Source organism: Glossina fuscipes, unplaced genomic scaffold (assembly GCF_014805625.2).
Source record: "Glossina fuscipes isolate IAEA_lab_2018 unplaced genomic scaffold, Yale_Gfus_2 1, whole genome shotgun sequence".
NCBI classification, from domain to species: Eukaryota; Metazoa; Arthropoda; class Insecta; order Diptera; family Glossinidae; genus Glossina; species Glossina fuscipes.
In genome coordinates, this window is record NW_023998415.1 from 1,010,251 (window position 1) to 1,033,890 (window position 23,640).

Sequence of the window (23,640 nt, forward strand, 5' to 3'; positions counted from 1 at the left end):
ATGAACTAGACGTCATCTTAAAAATATAATACAAAGAATAAGGACGCTTAGCATACATAGCGGAGTAGAAAGAATAGACCTACGCGGTCCAAACTCGCCATCGTTAATGTTTTATGTTCTAATCCTCTTATTGAACGATTTTCCCCAAAAGTTGTTGAAAATTAGACTTCATTGTTAGATAAGATTTTCGCATTAAAAAGTTTTTGAGAGAGTATTCAAGCAATTAGTCCACCTGATTCAAATGCTTTTCACCAATTTCGTGCGTTGAAATGCTACTACGCAATGATTTTTGTTACGAATTTTTAAGTATTGTAAACTTTTTTCATATAAAGAGTTTTTCAAAGTAAGCCGTTATACGGATATTGGCGGCAACAGTTACTGGATTCAATTTATTGGTTGATTTTTGGGGCAAAACCTATCAGTGTATGAATTTCTTTCACATTATCTCCAAAATGTCGACCTATAACTTGAACATGCTTTAGACAAATAGAAAAACTTAAATCGAGTCATTAAGTGATGCTAAATCGAGCAGTATAATAAAAGATGGGTGAATTCCATGTTCCTCTGGGCGTTACATTCATCCGGATAAGCTAAATATACCCTGCACGACATTCGTAGTACAATAAAAAATAAGGAATCATAAGTCATATAGTTAAACGTGTTGATGATTTCTTAAAGTCGTATTTAAATTATCCACGAATTTTTGTATTGATTGTATTGCACCATTCATCACTTTTATTTAAACCATGCAATATTATATATTGTCATAAAATTCGCTTTTTTAAGATGCAGTCCGTATCACTAGATCGCAGATATTTTATTCAAGAGAAATACACTTCAAAGTTCTTTTATTTTACTACTTTGTCTTTCACAACAGTTCGACTATTTTATTCACAATTCATTTTGGACGTACTCTCAGCTCAAGTGTTCTTGCCTGACTAATTCTCCCTTCCACAAATATTCTATTTATATACATTTTCACAAGCATGTTACTATACCTAAATTTATGGTTTTATTTCTAATCCCAGCCTGCTTTTCCTCTAATCGTTCTCATCGGCCTGCACCTGCATGAAACGCCTGCGAATGTGTACTTAGCTTTTACCTGTCTGCTTTTCCGCCTATCGTTTCCATCGGCCTGCAGCTGCATGAGGCGCCTGCGAATGCTCATTTGGTTTTTCCTTCTCTAGGTTATTTATTATTAGGGAAATTCACTTAGCTGAATTTAACTGGATTTGGGATTTTCGTGCAGTTCGTGACAGTTCGTATCACTGGATCGTCAGTGTTTTGTTCAATAGAAATACACTTTAAAGTTCTTTCATTTACAATTACATTCTTTAACAGTAGGATTATTTATTTACAATTATATTCCTTAAATGTGGGATTATTCACAATTTATTTTAGCAATATTTTTGACTGCTTAACTCGAAGTTCTTTTTCTGCTCACTGTCCCGTCACCGAGTGAATATATACCCCAAGCGTCTGCACAGGAACCTGGAAGACATTCCTAAATCAACTGAATCTTAAATGCTAATCACAAATGTATTTACTCCATAAGATCTATAGAGATTCCTCCTTGATGCTGCAAATTTTGTGATAGATAAACTCAAGGCCATGTTATGCTTACATACCGTCAAAGGAAAAAGCGAATGCTTTCCAATATGTCAATAAAACTCTAATACTGTGAAATATACGAGTTAAAGTAAAATACGTTCAAGTGCACGATGAGATAAATATGAATAATATTTATTAACAATATAATTAACTTGACTACAAACAAAGAATAGAAAAACTTAAGATACGAAAGTCTATTATGCAGTTCAGATATAACAACTATTTCCAGAGCTAAATGAAGAACAACTTTATCTCTTGTTTCTTTCCATTTCTAAAATATCTGAAGCCAAGCGGTCCAGATGCTTAACGGAAAAGTGATTTCCATTTCATTGACACGTTTGGTGGTCGCATTCAGAAATAATAATCAAGCCTATAAAGTAATCTAGAAAATTATGAAATGAAAGTCAAGCTAGCCCGCATACGGTTAAAAAAGACAAAACCGCGGCGATTTTTTCTAACAACTCTCGATATAAGCGCATAATTTTTGTGGTACTAACCCAATAAAGACGTACTATTGCGCGTTTTGCAAGGTGACGCTCTATCCCTAACAAAACAAAAAAATTTTTTTTCATAATTGACAGTAACAGGGAATTGAAGTCCCGCTTTGGTACCCATGGAAACTCTCTAGACGTGACTTAAACGTCTAAAGCTTTTGTTTTCTCTTCGTGTCTACAGAGTGTATACTATTGACAATCTTAATGACAAAAGCATATGTATTTGCTTATTTGCTATTACCATAGACATTTAAATGACAAGATGGCCCAACATTTTGTTCAAAACCGAAATTAGAAAATTGTTATGGACTTTTGTTTTTGTTACCAATAACAGTAAAAAAGCTGTTAGTTAGCAGTCATTTGACTACTTGCTCTTTCATTCTCATTAATTTTATGGACAAAAATTCTGTTTGTATTAGGTGCTTGTATGTATTGGTACAACATATATTAATTGAAGTATTTTCCATCATATTCTATAACTTTTACCATGACGAAAGAACGATATTGGTTTGGGAGCGATCTAATCATCGACCCATTTTCGCACCGCGTGCCAGTCGAGACATGGTGCATCGATCTGAACTAGTGGTAATCGGAAGGCGCTATGTGCCTGGTGAGTGGGCTGGGTGCGGCAGAACTTCGTTTTCGAGCTGCAACAGTCTATCTTCAACAACTCTTACAATCTATGATCGAATCTCGCCGTGAAATAGGATGACTGCGTCTGTTAACCGCTATTGCTGCTCTTTTTTGCAACATTATCTCGTTCAGTTTATTCAATTGACGTCGGCAGACATCTGCACTAAGAGTTTCATTCGATTTTAACAGTCTGTCATATACCACACCCTGCTGATTCTATCATAAGCACAGCAAAACTTTATGGCAATGAGTATCCTTCTTGGGTGTCGATGTCCATGGCCATCCATGACTTTTTGCGCTTAGGATTGTCATAGTACACGCACTTTTCATCGCTACAGGAAACGTTTCTTTTTTTGCCTAACAAGCAATTAAACCGCGATGTTGAAGCGGTTCGAATTGGCATTTTTCGTCAATTCGTATGGTAGCCATTTTCTCCCTTTTAGATCTGTTTCATCCTATATAAACGTTTGGGAATAGTTGGTTCATCAACTGTTTTGTTGTTTGAAAGTTTTTGGTGAGTTTGAGCTGAGATTTTGTCAAAAAAGTCTTGCAATTCATTGTCTTCGAACTTTTTTGGTCCTCCAGGGCGTTTTTTACCATTGACATCAAAATCGTCATTTCGAAACTGCTGAAACTGAAACCAACAATTAGCGTATGAAAAGGCAGCACCGCCAAAATTTCTAAAAGTGTTTGATGATAATTTCTTTAAAATGAACAACAAAAATAATGAATGTCGAAAAAGCAATTTTGAGCCTTCGATGATTAGTGTGTGTATACACTGAATAACTCAGTAATAGTAAATGGAAATTTTATCTAGACAAAGGTCATAATCATCGAATTAAACCGTTGTGTGCATGGATATTTCTCATTAGTTGATCATTTTCAACAGTAAATGTCGCTGGTCAAAATGCATGCAAGCAGCTATCAGTTTCTTGATATGACGTCGTCGTATTCCTGCAAACGTTTGCAAAAGAGAAGCATATACAATTCTGTAAATAGGCGCGATGGTTTGCAGATAAGTGTGTGTGCACGGAAGCCAACAAACAGAAGATAGATGGAAAATGCGATTGGCTTTCGTTTCACATTCTTTATTTGGCATTGAAGAGTTCAAAATTTTATGTTCACCAATTGCTTCAATAAATTTTAATGAAGACATACGAAGTTATATTATAGACTAGTGCAGAGTATTCTAAGACATTTTAGTACAGGTTGTAAAAACCAGCGCGTCCTGTACAACTCATATGTGATTTGGAAAATTGCAGACATACAGTAAAAGCTCTTTATTCGCGCTTCCTTCATTCGCGTTTTCACTATTCGCGGATTAAAAAAATGCGACCCAATTCCTATATTCGCGGCTATAAATTTCTTTATTCGCGGATTAATTCAGGCCTTTAAGCTCTATTACATTAGACGAACCTTCAAAATCATATTGAATAACATGGAATTGAATCCTGATGTGAATGTTATGGAATGCAGGAAGCAATTGACATAGCAAAATGCGTCGCAAGCATAAAAGAATCATTGGAAGAACTGAAGCCAAAAACATTGAAGTCATGCTGGAAAAAACTGTGGCCTGCTCTGACTGCGGAGAATGACAAAAAATCTGCGCAAGTTCAAACTTTGACTGCAAACATAGCCGAAAACGCCAATGGAATAAAACGAGATGGGTTCAAACGGTTAGAATCAAGTCACATTCAGGAATTGCTTGAATCGCAAGATGAAGATTTGACTGAAACCGACTTGGAGGAAATGTTCAGTTCACAGCCCATTGAAGAACAGGCTTCAACAAGCACTGGAAACGTGACATTTAATTTGAAAACTCTTAGTGAAGGTTTAAGAATGGCAAATGAGTTTCGCGATTTCTTTATGAACATCCGTCTTTGGAACGAACTCTTATTTTCACTGAAGTGAAGATAGCCCCCCAAGATAACCTACATTTGTATAGTTCGTGTCCCCGCTAAAATGTCTTTGCTAAGTTACAATTTATTACGAAATGAATAACAATAAAGTAAAATAATTATTAAAATTAAATAATCTTAGCGAATGTGCACATATAAAACATACTAAGTCGCTAACTACGAACGCAAAACAAAAAATGCTTAGTTATTGCTAGTAAATCTCACGCAAAAGTACGTTACATATACTGAAAGAATGCAATGTTAAAATCGTGTTATAACCATTTTTAGGCTAGAGATTTTTGATATGTCGTGAAAAATGCAAAAACCTATCAGAAAAACCTAATTTCATTGCCCTGGTTAGGGGACATCACTTCGAAGTTCGTCAAAAACCGGCTCTCTTCATATACCCAAAACACTAAATTAATGATAACAAATTTTTAAGAAATTTCGCTATCGCAGATTTTTGATATGTCTTAAAGGACGCTAAACCCTATCAGAAAAACCTAATTTCATTGCCCTGGTTAGGCGACATCACTTCGAAATTCGCCAAAAACCGTTCCGCTCCGTCTCCATATTTCTTGATTTGAAAATTTTAACTGACATTTATTGAAGCATTTGGCGAACATAGAATTTAGAACTCTTCAATGTTATGAGAAGAGAACAAATTATATTTGCTACCGTCAATCGTACTGTTTGGTTTCTTTCATATATATATATATACTTATGGGTATACGATAGCACATATTTACTGAAGAATGCGGAATTGTATATCCTTCTGGTTTACAAACGTGAGAAAATTAAACTATGTCGGGACCGAATATTTTGTACCCATCTAAATTTAAAATAAAAACCAGAAGAAGTAAAAGACCAAGATTTTCATGCTCTATAATATGGAGGGCGCGCAGCTGATTTTTTCTTTTTTCAAAATCAAAGTTTTTGGCATGTGGGCTTTGTAGGCGTATCCTTTGAAAAGTTTAGGTCAAATTCAAATATTTACCACAAATAACACAAAGGTGGGTAAACAAACAGATGCACAACCGAACAGGCGGACATGTTTAGGTGTATTCAAAATTTGAAACAGGCCAAGAATATTTTTTACTTTATGGCGTTTTTGAAGCTTATAATAATAAATAAATTTTTTAATCTTTCGATAAGCAGACGTATTCTCTCTTTACTTCCAAGAACTTCCAACCTTGAAAAACAGCAGTACGCTTAATTTACGTGGTGCTTTGGACGTCACCTTTAAATGATTTTCAATATCAAGTTACGTGGAAGAATTTCCACTGTTTCTGCCAAATTGGAAGGCGATAGCGTCCTTTTTGCGGCCAGGAGAATGTTTACAACAGACATTATGGTCAGGCGAAGAGACAGGCAGATGGATAGATGGACAGATGGACATGCTTAAATCGATTTAGGATTTGGTACTGATCAAGAATGTATGTACTTTGTGGAGTCTCTGATGCTTCCCTCTGGGCGGTGCAAACGTTTTGACAAATCGAATATACCACTCATCCTTCGGTGATGGGTATAAAATGGATGGACAGCATCTCTGCGCACACAAATAATGGGAATGAAAAAGCAAGCAGTCGGATGGGTGCTAATTAAGAGCGCTGCTACTGTTATTGATAACAGAAACAAAAGTCCACAGTAACCGCTTAGTTTGAATTTTAAACAAAATGTTGGACTATCTTGTCGTTTAGTTGTCTCTGCTCTTACACATTGGTTCGCTGTCGATATACGGACTCTTCTCCGATAGTGTAGTCTTTGTTATTGTCAAATAAAGGAATAAAAACAAATAAAAAGCTTAAAGGCGGTCAACTTCGAGCAGCAAGCACCCTATCTGACTACTATTCACCAAAATTGGTACCTTACTTCCAGATAAGGGCCTAGTGTTCATGGGAGCCGTTTCAAATGCAAAACTTATATGGTTCAAATTTCAAAAAACTAATTTTCTTGTTAAAGAAATTTGTCAAAATTCCTCGACAATTTCAACCTATGGATTGAACACAAACAGACACAGGCAGACATCGTACGAAGAGATGGACAGAAAAACTTATTTATAATACGGATAATTGGTTTGATCTTAAGTAATTCTTGGTGTTACATACATTCGCACTAACTTAATATACGCTACGCCACAAGCGGTGTAGAGTATAAATAACTGAAACAAAAAAAAGGAAGCTTGTTTAGAAAAACCGAGAGGAATAGCGATAAAAGAGAGAGAAATATTAAATAAATAAAGTATAGTCTCACTTGCATAAGTACGAATGTGATTGTTGCCACTAGCAGCTATGACAACTGCAACGGAGGTAGTACATGAAATTTATGTTGAAAAACTAACCAAGTGTTGCAAGCGGAAAAAAATTGGAATTCCAAACATATGACACTGGGATGTTATAAACATTTAATATAAGTTTATTATGAGAAAGCTACTATGTACGTTATATTATACGCGGCAGCACTAGCAGGTCGATAAAAGTTCTCCTTTTCAGTCAATTTTGGTCGCAAACAAAAAGAAGATATTTAAAAATTCTCTAAATGAAATTTTCGGTATTTGCTTCAAATTCAAACATTTCTGACTCTCGCTTACTTGAGTCAATATGCACGCGGTCACTTGTTCAATTGAAAGTAAAGGCAAAACCTTTTGCTTTAATTAAATGAATATAAAACTCAACAATTTTTTTTGCGCGAAACAATACCTTTTGTTATATCCTACGCAGATTATGTTAGGGGACGTATTAAGTGTATGCGACTTGAGATAGACCCGCCCTTAACTATACCAATAGGCTCAGAATCGTTCTCAAACTCGCCTTGAGCTTATCTACGTGTTTGCGCGTCTGTCTGTCCGATAATTATCAATGTACGTTTGCTTTCAATCTATAACTTGTAAAATTTGAGATATTTTAACGAAATTTAGCGCACTGACGCATTTTGGGCTAAGGAACAACTCTATTGAAAATAAACTGGATCGGATAATTTATTACATTCATCCCCTGCACAATGTCTCACTTGAAAAAATCATTAAAAGGAAAACACGTAATTTTCAATGTTTCTCAACAAATGTCGAAAAGGCATCCCTCCATTTAATCCTCTTCCACATAATAGAACGTAATTCTTTATATAACAAGAAGATATAATTTTTAAAATTTTTTTTAAATGGGCGTAAAAATTAATTCAGCCGAAGTTTGGATCGCGTGGGTAATTTTCCTGGCCTGTACTTTATATAAGGCGCCTTGGAGAAAGTATATTTCACCGTCGCAACGAGCTCTATTTTTTGGCACTTTATGACGAAAATAGATGAAAATGAATTATAAGACTATGCCGGTTCACAATTGTATTAAGAAATGTGGTGTAAGGTACTCAAAAGTCATCTTTGCGTGACTGCAATGGTTTGACTTGTTTTTATTTTTCTCTTTCTTTCAATTCAAAAAATTTTTTTTTCTATTATTTACAATAAGAGTGTGCTAACAACACCAACAAAAGTAACAGTAATAACAATTTGTTCATCAATTGCATGCTTCACCGCCGCAATACTAAAAGCATTGAATTTGAAGTTCTGCAACACAAACCACCCTCCATTTCCATAAGAATGGAGCAGCTGCAAAATTTATTTTTATTGCTATCGTTGCGTTAATGCATTTCAACACCCTCCAATTTTATTGTTGTTTTGTACAATATTCAAATGTATGCCAAGGGTTTGAATGTAAATATAAGGATAATGATAGCTATGCATGGGGTTTCCTTTTTTTCCACTCTCTTCTCCTAGCTCTGTTGCGACAAGGTTTTGGCAAGAGAACAAGAGGGAAATTTCCTCATAGCTTACAGTCGAATGCATGTTTGTCATTCTATGCCTCAATCACTAGTTAGACAAGAAGCTTATTTACTCGATTGGATTTCAGTCCAGTTTAAAAATCGATACAAAAACCGGGTATATCAGCATTCATTCAAACATTCGTTTAGCATTTGCTTTTAATCCGCACTAATATACTAATAATGATTAGCGGCAGCATTTATGTACACTCAACATACCATGATTTTTCTATTCTTTCGATTAGTGTGTGATCGTGACGATGGTGCTGGCAGTGGTCTTCTCTTATTATTACATTCATGTATAAACATATATCATTTTCACTTACTGCCTTTTTCGAGTTCAATTTTTTCTTTTTTCTTTGTTTTACTTATGGTACTGATACAGTCGCATATATGCGAGTGCGAGACTCCTCTTGCATTCGAGGCAATTAAATTCATGTATTTAAATAAATGACACTTGAATGGAGAGCACATGACCAAAGTATTGTTTGCTAGCTGCGTGACAACCCAAAGCCGTATGTAGTCAACAGTTAACTTTTACGTCCATTTTGTATGAAAAGCGAAAAGAATTCAAATACTTTTTCTAAATTGTTTTAATTGTTACATGCTTTTAATGGATTTTCATTGTTTCTTTTTTTCATTTTAAGAATTAACTTTCAATTTAAAGTTTTTTCATTTTTCTTCTATAGCGATCCGCAAATAAAACTTAAACAAACTACGGCAGCAACAGGAAAATGGCGTAAATATGTAATCGTGTAAGGATCCATTGCTATTAAAGCTATACGCAGAGAGTGTATTGGGAAAAAATTGCTTTCCGTATTTCAGGCAATACATTTGGACAGATTCAGTTTGTAGGCTGTCACTGCGATATTTGAACATTACCCTAAAGAGGGTCTGATATGTATACTAAAACTCAATGCAATTCTGTGCTTAGCATCTTCAACAGTTTTGGACAAAATAGATTTCTAAAAAAAAAAAAAATTGATAAGAAGTGAGAGTTTTCATAAGTAGTGTATTGTACAAGTTGACAACACCCACGTTAGTTTTTTGTAGACGTTGCCTAGCGCTTGCTATCAATAACGATATCACTCAAACTTAAGGAATTCTAACCTGTTTCTTCAGCACTTTTATCGAGGTGTTGGAGCAGCCTTTTCTCGCATTCCCTTGAATGTCTGTTTTTTTTTTTTTTCTTTAATTCAGTGTCGCCACGTTTTATGCTCAAAATTGATAAACATTTCTCAGACAAGAATTCAAGTTGCTCAAGTCAAAGGCAAAAAGGACCTTATTTAGAGAATTGTTCACTCCAGATAGAACCTGACACGTTTTCATTCTATATATCATGTTTACTTTCCTCGATTAAAAGAGATTAAGACAGATAATCTTTTCATTACATTGATCGATTCAGAATCAATTTTTTGAGTCAATTTAGGCATGCCAGCACATATGTTCGTTTATCCGTCTGATGTCTGTTCGTGCATTTTTCGTTCAATTTACAGATCGGAATTTTTGAAATACTTTGACAAAATTTGATACACTGCCATGTTTTTCTTCACAGACGAATTGTATTGAAAATGAATTGGTGTTAAACCCCATATAAAACCTTTTTCCGAAAAAGTCATAAGAGAAAATATAGGTGTAAAAAATTTTGATCGAACGAGAAAAAATAGCAAAACCGCTTAATTTCTAATATTTCGCTGTGATAATTGTACTCTGACATAAAAATCACTTTTACCCAATTCGCATCACATAGATTTATGATTCTTATGGAAGGTAAGCCTTTATATGCAACAAATTTTTATTTTTAATATTTATGGCGAAAATAAGCGAACAGTGACAAAGTCTTTGATAAGAATAATCACTTTGATGAATTTGGAGCAGATCTGTCCACATTTTGGTAAGCCTTCCACATAGAAGTATGCTGCTATATGGACACAAGGTGTATTTCTTGGTGTTTTATGGTATGAACGTAAATGGAAACATTATGTCGACCAAAGTGGACTGGGGAGCTGAGCGATTTTGTGTACTTATCACATGCGCTATTGGGGTTAACAAGATTTGAATCAATCTTGGCCAGACTCTGTTCAGCCAGATACGTAAGCGACGTAAACAACTTTTCCAACAAATCCAGACTACGAATTTCGTAACAAATATATAAATGAATCCTTCGTTCAAGATAATATCAAAAATATCATAGAAACTTTCTTCCTTTTTTTGCCTTTTCTTGCCTTTTCAAATTGTTTTAGATTTCTTAAGGTTGTTAGTTTAATTATTACCATTATTTTTTTTTTATTTTTTTTGCATATATATTAGTTTGAGTAAAAAGAAATCCATTATTTTTATACGAACTTCACGACTTTATTTAACATGCTTCGGATTGTCCGATTTGGGTCAAATATGCACCGTTTTGTTGTATGATTTGTTGCCATTTTAAAGGTAACTTCAAAATGCCTCTCTCATAGAAGTCCTGGTCTCTATTTGCAAATAAATCTACTAGTCGATTTTCACAATCCTCCCTAGATTCCAATTTTTTATCATTAAAGAAATTTTGCAATGCAAGAAAAAGATGATAATCGCTTGGTGCCAAGTCCGGACCGTATGGCGGATGCATTAAAACTTCCCAACCAAGCTTCCGAAGTTTCTGGCGAGTCACTGTAGATGTGTGTGGCCTAGCGTTGTCCTGGTGGAACACGACACCTCTCCTATTGGCCAATTCTGGCCGTTTCTGGTCAATCGCTATCTTCAAACGGTCCAGTTGTTGACAGTAGAGGTCAGAATTTAGCGTTTGGCCATATGGAAGCAACTCATAATAAATAATCACCTTCCACTCCCACGAAATGCATAACAAAACCTTCCTGGCCGTTTGAGGTGCTTCACCGCTCTTCAACCACGATCGTTTTCGCACAGGGTTATCGTATGTGATCCATTTCTCATCTCCAGTCACCATCCGTTTAAGAAATGGCTCTATCTCATTCCGTTTGGCCAAGGCTTCGCAGATGGAAATTCGATCCATCTTGTTTTTTTCTGTTAATTGGTGTGGCACCCAAACATCGAGCTTCTTCTAGAATCCAGCTTTGTGTAAATGGTTTAAAACTGTTTTATGGTCGATTTTTAGCTCCTGGGCGATGTTACGACTGCTAACATGCCGGTCAACTTCGATCATTTCTCCGATTTTATCGACATTTTCGACGACCGGCCTACCTGTGCGAGGTGGTGCATCTTTAACATCAAAAATTCCTGAACGGAATCTACGAAACCAAAATTGCACATAATTGGCTGTTACAGTATCGGAACCATAAACACCATTCACAATTTTAGCCGCCTGGCTTGCATTTTCGCCTTTGTCAAAGAAAAACTGTAAAATGTACCGAATTTTCTCTTTGTTCACTTCCATTTTTCACACGCTGTAACTCACAACTGAATGCACCAAACGAAAAACAGCAAAAGAATTTTTTTTACCGCGAAATGTCACCTTTCCAACGAGCATAAATATGAAATTGTTTGATCGATACTTTACGAGAAATCTATCAGTGCAGCCATCTACCGAAAAAATAATGGATTTCTTTTTCCCCAAACTATTATATATAAAATCAAATAAAGTTTGCATTATAAATATTCTCGTGAAAAGAACTTAAAGTTTTCACTATAGAAATCTATAAAGATAAATGAAATAAAGTAACTTATTGCTACTCTCTCTCTCTCTCTTTCTCTCTCTCTCTCTCTCTCTCTCTCTCTTTCTCTCTCTCTTTCTCTTTCTCGCTTTCTTTCTCTCTAATATTACACGTTTTCTCTTAAAAAAAAAATCTTTTGGATAAACACGCAACTTTTTTTCTCTGTTTTTTATTTGATTTTCTATGGTCAATAAGTGTAAAAGAAAAACCAGACCATAAAAACATCGTCGGATTATTCAATTTTAATAAAGTAAACAGTAACCTGATCATGAACTAGTTTAACATACTTGTATAAGAATCATTTTTTTTTTTTTAGGGAATGACTCATTGAAATTCTTGTGAATGCAACAAGTATTTTTCTGTTTTGCATTGGCCCTTCTTTCGGATTCAATTTGTATAAACTTTTAACATTCTCGTTGCCACAACAAATACTCGGGAAAAATCCTCTCCGCCTCTGAAATAATAGACATATTAAGGCATGTATGTATAGCCTTGCTGTTAAGATGTGCTAAAGTAATGCGCTGCAGTTCCTTCTTTATAACCAGCGCTAAAAGTTAAACTTGTGTTAGATTCTGGCACTTCGCTTCTAATGAAAAAACAAGTGAGAAACTCTTTTCGTTGAAGCGAGTCGTTCATCCCCACTATCTCAGACCAATGCAGATATGACTAATTTTGGGCACTTAAGCGTGCTTGCATGGAATTTTTTTTATACAACTTCTGGCAGATCATAAGAAATGCTTGCAGTACCTTACTATAACAGCTTTTATTAGTTTATAAGTAATGGGCGGGTCATGCCTACTTTTGAATCCGATCCAAGTTTCAAACTTTTCTCACTTTCGGAAAATTCTGATGTAGAACTCTTATGCCTGACGTTAATTTCATTACCAAGGCTTTTGGTACAAACGAGCAGTAAGTATAGTTAGCAAAAATATTAATATGATACGATATATGTACGATGTATTTGCTTCAAGTGTAAGAGCAAATTTCGATACATATAAGTTACTTAATATCTTTATTTAGGGAAAATCAAACGACGCGATTTAAAATATAAAAGCTTCTTAAGGTGTTTGATTTGTTGAGGAAATACATTTTAAATTTCTGCTCTTAATATTCTTCTATTTTTCATTGTGCCTTACCAAACGACATGGACAGACGCCTTAAAGTTGAAATAGTAACATTTTTAATACACACATTTTAAAATAATATTTCAGTTTGATAATTTGATGCAGATGTACAAGTGATACCTATTTACTACGCCGCTAAAGGTTAGGCTAAGGCTAGGTGCTTTCCTTGTTGCTTTTTAATGCTGCGTAAGGCTCGCGCCGGGCAAGGTAGAAATCCGTTATGGCTTTAGAAAGACCTTAGTTTTTACGCTTAGTGAAGGTAGAGTATTTCAAATTAAAGCAATCGTCTATTGTTGCAAAGTAATCAATTACTTTAAATTTTTTTCGATAATCAATATGTATCATTTCGCCTATTAAAGGAATTTGAAGAACCGTTTCTTTTTTCATAAATTATTAAACTTTATCGCCAGTGAAGTATGGCCTCTCTTACTAAAGTTTCTGCGATACTTTTACTCGTTGAGTTGCTTCGATGAACTCAGCTCTTATTTATCTTTGTTATTCCACGCTTAATTCCAAACATTTCGTATTGTTACAAATCTGTTTATGAAACAATTTCGTATAAGTAAATCATTAATATAAGTTTGTTAAGTCGAAAATAATTCTTAAATATTCGAACGTTAAAACAATTCTTCCCGCTTGGGGGGTGGGGGGGCAATGCTGCCGTCATTCGACTTGTTCCCGGGAAATCACTTAAGTGCAGTCTTCGATATTACTTTTGTCTATATCAGCTTTAGCTGTCATACTATAAGTAGCATTTATTAGTGATTTAAACATTGTTTGATAACTGACTATTAAATCCGCCAAAGATTACCTTAACGTATTCTTTTCTTCTCTTCAAGAAAAAACAAAAGAAAAATTATTTAGAGCAATGACTATAACGTAATCAATGAAAACGTTTATTATTTTCTTACGTTTTATTAACTTACCCTTTTTATATATAATTCTAGCATTTTGGATTTTTTCTTTTCACACTGAGAGTGGCTTGATGCACACAAAACGGTACAAACAGATGCTTGAGTAACGCGTTACTGTATGGAAAGGCTGAAACAACAACTGATGCAAATTTGCCACTTGCAGTCACTGTGTAATTGAATGTATGTATATATGCGCTTTTTCATAACATGTTCGAATGCCGTTTCATAAATATGTACTTGTGGTTGCTGTATGATGATGTAAAGATAAGAGGAGCAAAAACCATAAACTTTTTATACACAATGACAATAATTTAAGATTAAACAATGAGAAGAAAGATAACAAGTACACAATATATAAGTTCCCCTCGATATAGGAAAACCGAGAAGTGCTTGCAATTTTTAAAAAAAGCGATCATCTTTTGAGATTTTCAATGATGGGGTCTTTATTTTTGCTGTTTTATTCTCTATTATGGTATGCTTCGCTCTCCATTCCAAAGATTTTACCTCAATATCTCAGTAATTGCCAGAGGAGTTGCGCTCCTTTTTTCTTTTTAATAATAACTAAGCCGTTTTTTTTTCTTTTTTTTCTTTTTACAACAACTACCTAAACAGCACATACAATTGAAAGATGGTTCAAGCTGGTTATACACATGGAAGGCATTCTGAAACTGTATCATAATCTTTTGTTATTAAAGCGAGAGCATTGAAAAGAAGTAAACAGGAAAAATATGAAACAATAAAAGCAAAAAACATAAGAATGTATGTTCACATATAACTAAGGCTGACAAAATTCACTCCTGATTAAACCAGTTTAACATTTTTATATTTTGTTATATGTCTGAAATGTATTGGTATATGTTTTAAATGATTTTGGAAATTCCCCTTCCCGTACCTTCACTCATTACAAATTTCTCATTTCTTTTTCTAAGATAAGAAAATGTGTAATGTTTGCCTCTGTTTAATGGCAAAGCGTAGTGCCTAAATGACACAATATCCATTATCTCGCATAGATTATATATTTCTGGCGAGAAATGCACGAAATAATAATTTAGTTAATAGACAAATGCTACTAAGTTATGACCGGTAATTAAAAATGGGTAGATGACAATCATATGAAGGCATACAGAATAAATGAATCATTAACATGATGCCAAGCTCGCTATCTCCACGAAGTAAAATCTGTTTATGGTCATACATATAATAATGTGGTCACCAGCATTCAAGTTAAATTGCGCGGGTATATCGAATATCAGAAATATATTTTTTTTTTTTGTTTTTGTTTAAATTGTGACAGACATGTGCGTCAAATTTCACATGATAAACATTATCAATTACATTATTAGTGTTTCGGCTGCGCTTCGTTTTGTACGACATAAAAATTACTTTCTGCCATTCCCATTTACTGCATCTTTATTACAACTGTTATGAGTTGCAAAAGCCAGCAAAATCTTCATCAGATAACGTCTTTAAACATACACACACATAACGCACAATATGTCGACGCAAGGGGTAAAGTGATCCCCACTGATTGCGCCTCTCGATAAGTGTTGGTCTGTCTGAGCTGTACTATTACACACTTATAATGATACCTTAAAAAAAGGACCAAATCAATTGGTTACAACTTCTAAGAATCCCTGTTGTGCGCAAAAGATTCCATGATTTGCTTACTTACTACCCTCAATCCCATCCTGTTATAAAAAGGGGATAAATCTGCTTTATAGTTTTAGCCAGAAGTTTAAATTAAAAGATCTCCCTCTATCAGTCCAATTCATTACATATAGCTATGGTGTTGGAATTTGCTAAACTCATCAGAGATGTATATTTTTCTTAAAGTTCAATCTTTTTCGGCGACCGCTGTCACCATACGGAACCATTAGCAACACTTGAAGGTGATTGTTTCGTTTTTCATTCCAAAGAAACTCTAAACAATTAATTATATGACAATTTTTCTGCTATCATACACAACAATCTTAAGTCCATTGTGTATCATTTTACAGTAATTTCGTAAATAGTTGTTTTGCTGACTATGACGAGATCGATCGCGAAATTTATTACTCAGTTAAGTTTTGGATCTCAAGTTTCATTTCTAACTCGTCGCGTTGATTTCGCTTTATGAACGCATAAAATTTTGAATTTCGTTTTATTCTGAGTTACTGGTCTCTTAACGCTAACAATCAGTTCATTCTTCTTCTCTTTAAAACATTCTTCATACTTCTTATATATTATTTATTTTTTGAAAATATCTTTTATTGCGTGCTCCATATTAAAAGCGCTTGAAATCATTAATTGTTTCCGTTTTCGCAACATGAGCTAAGCATGCAAGAGTTAAGCATAAGATAGCGCATCTTCTGAGAGCAAAAAAACAAAAACAAAAGTAAGCAATTATTATTGTTTCTTAAATACATATTTTTTTTTTCAATTTTTGTTAGTCTTTTGTGGTTATTGATCCTTTAGAACTGAATTATTTTTATGTGATACACTTTTAATCAAGATAAGTGGAGATTTCCGGTTAAACAATTCAATAATCATTTGGTTGTTACAAGCTTACGTTATCCCGTTTTTAAGACAATAAAACCAACTTCAGCTACATATTAGGTGTGCTAATGACAACTTCACGTTTCTTGAAAAACGAAAAGGACCCATTTTCGCACATCGTCAATTTTTCAAACTTGCTAATTTGCTATGTGTGACTGTATCGATCTAAACTGACGCCCAATCATATGAGGAGAGGTGTTGGGAATACGCCGTGATCGGGATATGTTTCCAGAATAAATTCAAAATGGCTTTCTGGGTAACGGACGGAAACATATCATTAAACAAAAAGTTAGCCTTTGAGTTCCTTTGCCAGGTAGATGGTCTTTTGCCTAAAGCGTTTCACTTAATTTTGTGTGTTCAGGCTTGATATCGTTCGGATGTTTCACCAGACTTTAGAATGATTAGGGAATGATTACTGATCCAGAGCATTTATCGTCCTCAAGACTAAAATCTCGCAAATCCCTTTCTAAGTGTTCCATCGCTTACCGCATTTTCACCTCAAAGAACTTAATCATTTTACTAGCTTCACTTTTATAGCTTAATCAAGGGTTTTCTTTACGCCAACGGGGTAAGTAACAAGATAGATGTCCACAGTTAGCATTTACGCCATTTCATGCCACTCTGTTTTAAACTGAAAGGAACAAGAAATGTAAGGACATCACTTTTGTGGCTCCAGAAGTAAACGCAAATAAAACACAGTTCTCATTAATATTTGGAGCAGGTTTTTTCTCAATAGATTGTTCGCACCCTGCGATTATTTCACGATATACAATATACACGCCGTACAGCGTGCACAAATTATTACAACTTATTACGGAAACAATGAATCGAAGCTTGCATGCACATGCACAAAATGTGGGATGATGCGAATATTTGTTTAAATGGCTTTGTAAATAAGTATTAACTTTGATATACAAGAAATGACAGCTTGTGGACAATTGAAACTTATACGGATATCCAAGTTACCTATACCTGAAATTTCGTGATAAATGAATGCGACTGGTACGTTTTCGAAAGTAACCAATATCAGAGGAAAGAATTTATTACTATACGCAATATTTACAAGTGAACTAAAGGTTTTTTAAATTAAAAAATTTAATACATTGAGAAACGCAAGTGTTGGGCTTAGTGGAAAGGAAAAACTTATACGATTTAGTCTTGCTATAAAGGAATGTGTATAACCCATAAACCGTCGAAGAATATTCGGGTAATTACCTATGCTTACCTATGCGCACGACTGCAATATAATTAACGTCGGTTTGTTTCGAAAGCCTTCAGAAAGTTTATCTGCCGAATTTTGCCCATAGTATGTTGGTGTTAGGCTCAGTAGTCATTGCGTGGGAATGTTTAATGAAATAAAATAAATAAGTAAATAAACTTTAGCCAAAACTTCCCAATATAAGTTCAATTTCAATTTTGTACTCGTTAACGGATGTATATCCGTTAGTGATCTAGTAAAAAACCAGAATATTTTGTGCTGGTCATGGCCCCATTTGTCAGTTGAATATGATGGATGGAAAGTGAAAAGATATTACACGATATTAACAGAGCAATTCGATCGGTGATTGAGAGTACAGAGAACTAAATTCGCTGAGAGAAATTTAGGGGGAATTCAGCAACAGAAACCACAAAACTGCTTAACGTTAATATTTTGAATTTTCGCTAAGCTCATGAATAATTTCCTAAAAGCTCATTGTAATTATTCGAAAGTTTCATCTTGAAGTATGCCGCCGTTTTCATGCGACATACATGCGTGCACACCAACAAACAGAACAACACTTGTACCGACTTAAACTGTTTCAGCGAATATCAAATACTTTGTCTTTAACAGTTTTTCACATCAAATTTCTCTTCAAATCATTTCAAAGCCGAAATCAACCAAATGCACGCGGTATCGTTATTTGTTTACGCACAATCGAAGGATGGGAGTACAATCATTCTGTGAAATACTCAGAAATTATATACACTCTTGGTCGATATAGAGAAGTAGCTCAACTTTGTTGTTTTATGAATATTCTTAACGCGATGTAAACGATATTGATAAATACAAGGAAATGTCTATATATTAGTTTGGGGAAAAAGAAATCCATTATTTTTATATGAACTTCAGGACTTTATTTAACATGCTTCGGATTGTCCGATTTGGGTCCGAAATGGGTCTATCTAATTCCGTTTGGCAAGGCTTCGCAGATGGAAATTCGATCCATCATGTTTTTTTCTGTTAATTGGTGTGGCACCCAAACATCGAGCTTCTTTTTGAAGCCAGCTTTGTGTAAATTGTTTAAAACTGTTTTATGGTCGATTTTTAGCTCCTGGGCGATGTTACGACTGCTAACATGCCGGTTGACTTCGATCATTTCTCCGATTTTATCGACATTTTCGACGACCGGCCTACCTGTGCGAGGTGGTGCATCTTTAACATCAAAAATTCCTGAACGGAATCTACGAAACCAAAATTGCACATAATTGGCTGTTACAGTATCGGAACCATAAACACCATTCACAATTTTAGCCGCCTGGCTTGCATTTTCGCTTTTGTCAAAGAAAAACTGTAAAATGTACCGAATTTTCTCTTTGTTCACTTCCATTTTTCACACGCTGTAACTCACAACTGAATACACCAAACAAAAAACTGCAAAAGAATTTTTTTTACTGCGAAATGTCACCTTTCCAACGAGCATAAATATGAAATTGTTTGATCGATACTTTACGAGAAATCTATCAGTGCAGCCATCTACCGAAAAAATAATGGATTTCTTTTTCCCCAAACTAATACAATTAATGGACAAAGTTTAATTTGATGGCTACTGCTCCTTCTCCGCAAGTATGCAATTATATCGATTGGATTATTATTAAGTATGATGGCCGATTGAGAAGTTTGTGGCTGACTTGAGGGTGGCTGATCTTCAGCGACGGTGTTGGGTGATGCAATAACTTCGGCTTTAGTTGGGCGAATTTTGGTGGAGTTTCTATAAAATTGTTTATTTTCTTGATCTGCGATCATGTAAAAGCAGTCGGAAACTAGGTTGTTAACAGTTGCCGGCTTCCAAGGTTCGTGACTGGCTAACCAGTATGGAAGGATTAATTGCACGTCTTTAGTTTTAGCGTAACGTCTTCGTTCAGGGATGTCAACAAAGGTGCCAATGTCATTTCCGGTTTTCGGCACAATGCAAAAAGATGCGGTTTAATTTGCAGACATAGCTCAATTTTACTCTCTAACTAAACTAAAAGATATCGACAAACACAAGCAAATATATATAGACAGCTGATGGGCAGGATCGTGTTTTATGATTACTCCTTCCCAATTAGCGTATTAAATTCTGAATCGACACAAGTATGTCCGTCTGTCCAATAGTGTAATATCTGTGTAAACATCCTTCTGGATGCAAAAAGCTGAAAATATCGACTTAACATTTGCCGAACCTATTGAAACCGACTACAGGCACGTTAGTGTTGCGTATATTCGAAATCTTCTAACGGACATTCCCACAAACATAAACCGGGTACTTCTCTGTTTTCAAAAACGAGAAAGTTTGGTCTTGTGTTTGTCACTTCTAAACTAGGAGAGATACAATGATAACAATTTAAGTGTATTTATTATAGGTAATCGTTTAGTAATTGTATGGGAACGGGAAAAATCGGTCACGTTATTTGAATATCGCAGAGTGTCGAAATGTAATTTTATCCCCTTCTTCTTTAAAGGAAAATAGACGGATACAAAAGATAATTTTTCATGTTTTCTCTCTTGTTCTTTTTGCTAAATAACGAAATTATGATGATGTTTTTCGTTTAGATTGTTTCATCCATATATGTTCACGTCAAGTAGACTATTAGATAATTAACAAAATATTAACTCTTCTATAGAACTAATCCAATATAGAAATTAAAATGACGATGGGACGATTGGACAAAAATTTATGGTTAACTGGCCTCGAAATGTTTTCAATTGAATTCTAGTTTAGTGTCAAAATGAAACCATAAACGAATAGAAAGACGGTTCAGAGCTATCCGTCCGTATCTGAAATTTAATACAATTTTGTCGTTGACTTCATAGGAAATTCATTGTCATTTACACACATGTCATATATATGACACAAATGTATTTGTACGCGGTTATGTGTTTCACTGGTTGAAGCAAATTTGATGTAAACAAATAACCAAAAAGATTTTGCCACAGATTTCATAATTTTTGTTTGCGATACACACATAGCCACGACGTAGCCATCAGCCCAAACATTTAGTGCCGGTTAAATTCAACTAAGCCAAACAAACACATAAATTATGAATAATTTATATAATTAAGGCGCATTCTTAAAGATTTGTAAAAAAACCAATAAAAAATGCAATAACTCAAATCAAAAGCACTGTACATTAGGATTATAAAACTGCGCTGTTAATTCATTACTGAGAACCGACCAAACTGCGGACTATGTTGTTCTGTTTGTGCTATTTATAAACCGTCCTTTTCGGGTAACTCTACTTCAAAATTGGCCACCGCAGGGTCGCAAAGAGTTAAGAATCGAGACCATCTGACGTCAATCCTCAGTGCGGTAGACCATACCTTAATTACAATAGATGTTAGGTGGTAACCGTAGTGAGTACCACACCTCCCAGACTGCCCTATCTCTCTCCTATATTACGCTTTTTCCTGTTCACCATCGTACTACGCTATGGCACATCTCATTAGTGATTAGTCACACAACAAGATGGAGGAAAAAATCAGTCTAAACACAAGAATCGCTTCAGCGCTCATTCCGCTTATTGTGAGCGAAGAGTGATAAAGATTCATCCCACCTTTCTTATTCTATATTAAAATTGACTCAACATACACTATATGGAGTTAAGTATGTAGCTAAAGGGTATCATAAGTTATACATTCTTTTAATTCGTAGAGGGACCCTTCACTTCCGCCATGCGCTTGTTAAGCTTTTGTACGTTGCGCTCGTTATGTAGTGGCATGCTTTCGCACCCATACATTGCCATGATTTATTACATTTATTTATTATAAAAAACGTAATGTTTAGTTTCAAAAAGGTCTTTGCGAACATAAAGGATTACACCCGTGTCGAAGGATAACAAATTTTTTTTTAATAATAATAAAAGAATTAATTTGTCCCAACAAGGTAGAGAATACTATTGCTACTTATAGAGACAAAATAAAAATTTTTTAGATACCGGTTCATATGGTTTCCTGGGCATTTTAATCAGCAGACCTGGCAGCCGACACCGCAGCTTGGATGCCTTCATCCAAAAAAGAAATAAATAAATAAATAAAGAGAAAATTGACGAAAACAGTCGACACAGTACTACTTACCCACAGTATTCGCATGTTAATGCTAACCTTTTTGCCCCACTATATGCATCCAACGTCGAGAAAATCAATATGAGAACTCGCCTTGATCGTACTATTGCAACATATTAATGAATTCTTAAGACATCATCATACGCCTCTAATGTGCGATTTTCGACAAAATCTTGTGATTAAACACATATGTTGTGAAGGGCAAAACTTTTTGCAATATTTGAAGATACTTTTTCGGGGCGTCTAACCCTATGGATATCTTGCAACTGCTCGGAGAACATAATATCAATAAAGTATTCGTCGTTTATTGTAGCGACTGGATTAACACTGTAGTCTGCCTTAAAAAAAAATAAATAAATAAATAAACCCAATGGTCCTACCTGCTGGTGGTCACCCCATTTTTAGTTCTAGGATTTGTTTCTTTGATCTAAATAAATTGTAGTAGTAATGATAACAGTAATAGTAAAAGACCACCATTTAAACAATATTCCCGAAAATTACCTTTAAAGAATGTTAAAAATTCAGTCGTTACGGCGTCTTTCCGACACTTGTTAGACAAAGCATCTTCCCAACGGATAGGATAGCGCTCTATAGCTTTATTTAAAATTTAAAGAACTAATATTTTTTGTTAATAGACAAGCATAGCTTGCTCTAGAATAAAAAGTTTGAAAAAATTGATCTTAAATTTTGGGCAGAATTGTTTGGAAAAAGTTGCAGTTGCTTTGTAAAACATGCAATGATTCGTTCAATGGCTTGTCAGTCGTATCTAGAAGAAGTGCGTAAAATTTCGATAATCGTGACCACTAAGTTCGAAATTAGAGTTTTGAGTGCAGGGATATCGAAACCTGAAGCAGCAGTATTAGTAGAAATGGCCAAACGATCATGGAAAAAGGGAATTTTTTGAAATTTTGAAACCCCTGCAACGCCCGAAGAGTCCAAATGCTTTGTCTTGACATCCAAAAACGTTACAACAACATTTAACATTGCGTCGCGAACAAGATTAAGACACAAAATAACGACGAAGTCTTAATCCGTTTGGGCGCACACGTTTCATTATTTATTCAACGCTGGGTTGCAACGAAAACCCAGAAACGAATGAGGTCCATATTAAACTACGATAACTAAATCGCATATTATTTGTTAAAATAAATTATTTGTGACGAAGTGCAAGGCCCTGATACAAAAGCTAATTGCTCAGAATTAATAATAATAACTAAGTAAGCAAAATACAAGCAGATACAAACAGAAACAAAAAAAAAACAATTTTACAACAAGGATACAATAATGTAATGTAAATTCTCATTGCAAAAGGCGTATGCTTTCTCACAACAACAATTTACTTGATAACTTACCTGCGTTGAGCAAATTAACTATATATCTGATGGTACAAATAAAGCGTTAGATTTAGGTTTCATTAATGATACTTGTGGCACTGCTCATTGACATTCTGTTGCCTTAACCAAACGAACGCAAACATTATTCTTATAAAATTAATATTGGAAAGGAATTCATCAATTCAATTTCAAACATTTGATCTAAAAAACTTAAATAATCTCTTAGCCATGGTCTTTCAAACTGTGTTCAAACTCTGTGCATCAAATTTCTTGCAATGATTTTGCTTAAGTTTCGCAAAAGGAAGTAAGAACACATA

At 34.7% G+C, this 23,640-nt stretch overlaps 1 protein-coding gene across 1 annotated transcript in view; it reads left to right on the plus strand.

Moving 5' to 3' along the window:
- Window positions 1-23,640, plus strand: part of LOC119645370 — a 125,805-nt gene that overhangs the window by 71,924 nt on the left and 30,241 nt on the right. The gene's annotated exons all lie outside the window — the stretch shown is intronic.